Source organism: Scomber japonicus, chromosome 6 (assembly GCF_027409825.1).
Source record: "Scomber japonicus isolate fScoJap1 chromosome 6, fScoJap1.pri, whole genome shotgun sequence".
In the NCBI taxonomy this organism is placed as follows: domain Eukaryota; kingdom Metazoa; phylum Chordata; class Actinopteri; order Scombriformes; family Scombridae; genus Scomber; species Scomber japonicus.
Window position 1 is genome coordinate 34,536,120 of NC_070583.1, and position 2,500 is coordinate 34,538,619.

General features: G+C 41.7%; 1 pseudogene; it reads right to left on the reverse strand.

Annotated features, from left to right (window-relative positions):
• Positions 1-2,500, reverse strand: part of LOC128359981 (calpain small subunit 2-like) — a 23,437-nt pseudogene that overhangs the window by 8,536 nt on the left and 12,401 nt on the right.

Here is a 2,500-nt window from a genome sequence, read left to right on the forward strand (position 1 = left end):
GAGGAAAGAAGGAAGGAAGGAAAGAGAGAGGAATCAAAAAAGAGAGAGGGAGAGAGGAAAGAGACAGAAGTAAGGAAGGGAGGAAAGAAGGAAGGAATGGAGGAAGGAAAGGAGGAAAGAAGGAAGGGAGGAAAGGAAAGAAAGAAGGGAGGAAGGAAAGTAAGTAAGGAAGGAAGGAAGGAAGGAAGGAAGGAAGGAGGAAAGAAGGAAGGAAAGAAGCAACAGTCAAAACAGACGGGGTGAATTTGACCCAAGAGGACAACATGAAGGTTAAAATATGTGATAATATTGTAGGTATTGTACTACTTGTAGTTTAATCAGACTTCTTGTGTTTATTATGAGGGTTAGGGGTTAGGAGGAGGATGAGGGTATATATATTTAGGGTTAGGGGTTGGGAAGAGGAAGAGAGAGACTCACTGCACATGGCGTCCAGTCGAACCAGGCAGCCCACGAAATTGTCAAAGTCCATGTTGCCGTGCTCATCGCTATAGCGACGGATAATCAGCTTATAGAGCTGGTCGTTCAGAGGGAAACCTGCAACACACACACACACACACACACACACACACACACACACACACACACACACACACACACACACACACACACACACAGATTTACCTTAACATGAACCCTGAACTCAACCTTTAACCAAATCTTCACCGTTAAAATTCAATGAGTCACATTAATGGGATTGCGTAACTATGTTTATGTCCTATAGTATGAGTCAATGAGTCATACACACACACACACACACACACACACACACACACACACACACACTCACACAGAGCAGCGTTTCCTCACCTGCAGCCTTGAAGGCAGCCGGCAGCTCGTCAGCACCGATCACACCTGAACGATCGCTATCATGAGACAAATAGATTCCCTGGAGACGATAAACAACACACACATTAAAGATGAACAAACATTCAAGAAGAAGAAGAAGAAGAAGAAGATGAAGAAGAAGGAGCAGAAGAAGAAGAAGAAGAAGAAGAAGAAGCAGAAGAAGATGAAGATGATGAAGAAGAAGAAGCAGAAGAAGCAGAAGAAGAAGAAGCAGAAGAAGAAGGAGCAGAAGAAGAAGAAGCAGAAGAAGAAGAAGAAGAAGAAGAAGAAGAAGAAGAAGAAGAAGAAGGAGCAGAAGAAGAAGAAGAAGCAGAAGAAGAAGAAGAAGAAGGAGCAGAAGAAGAAGAAGAAGAAGAAGAAGAAGAAGAAGCAGAAGAAGAAGAAGAAGAAGAAGCAGAAGAAGAAGAAGAAGAAGAAGAAGAAGCAGAAGAAGAAGAAGACGAAGAAGCAGGAGCAGAAGAAGGAGAAGGAGCAGAAGAAGGACCAGAAGAAGAAGAAGAAGAAGCAGGAGCAGAAGAAGAAGGAGCAGAAGAAGAAGGAGAAGAAGAAGAAGAACAAGATGATGACGAAGAAGAAGAAGAAGAAGAGTGTCTCCCTCCACAGAGAGAGAGGAGTGCTCATGTGTGAACTGACCTGCCATCTCTTGATGTTGTTCCAGAGGTATTTAAACTCGTGGAAGCCCAGTTTCCCCGTGCTGTCACTCTGAAGGGAGCGGGGTCAAAGGTCAAACTCAGGAGTACATGCTGGAAGCTCAGGCAGCAGGTTTACTACAGATCTTATTACTATACTACTATAAATACTACTACTACTCTCACTACTACTATTATTACTACTGCTACTGTTAACCCTTTATTGGGCAAATAATTATATTTGGTAACTTCTGTAAATATCCCAAAATATCCTTCCTTCCTTTCCTCCCTGCCTTCTTTCTTCCTTCCTCTTTTCCTTTCTCCCTCCCTTGTTCTTTATTTCCTCCGTCCTTCCTTCCTTCCTTCTCTCCTCCCTTCCTTCTTTCCTTCCTCCATCCCCGTTTCTTCCCTTCCTCCCTCTCTCCTTCTCTCTTTCTTTCCTCCCCCCTACCTTCCTTCCTTCCTTCTTTCCTCCCTCCCTCCCTTCCTTTCAATGAGTGTCCCATAAAGGGTTAATATTACTACTGCTATTACTGTTAATGGTAAGTACTACTTCTGTCACTACTACTACTACAACTACTAGTATTATTACTTCTACTACTACTTGTTCTACTAGTACTATTACTTTTGCTACACTGATAATACTACTAGAGACACCACTACTGTAATTACTACTTATTAAAACTAGGGATGCTTGATATTGACTTTTTGGCCGATATTCCCCAACTCTTAATTCCCGATACCGATATATTCAGGCTTTTAACACCAAAACTGTAACAACATAACATATCTCCTATTGTTGAATTAACACATTATGCCTGATTTTATTGTGATGCTCCACTGGATGCAAACATAAATGCAACATGGCTTTCCACATGCAAACACTGTCTGAGCAAAATAAGAGAACTACTTCAACTTAAGTTATGTCAGTAAATTGTAAATTGCAAATTTACTATTCGTAGGAAACACTGGGAAATACATCCAAATCACAGACATAAGCCCCGTTTTTACAGGAAGTCCTCTCA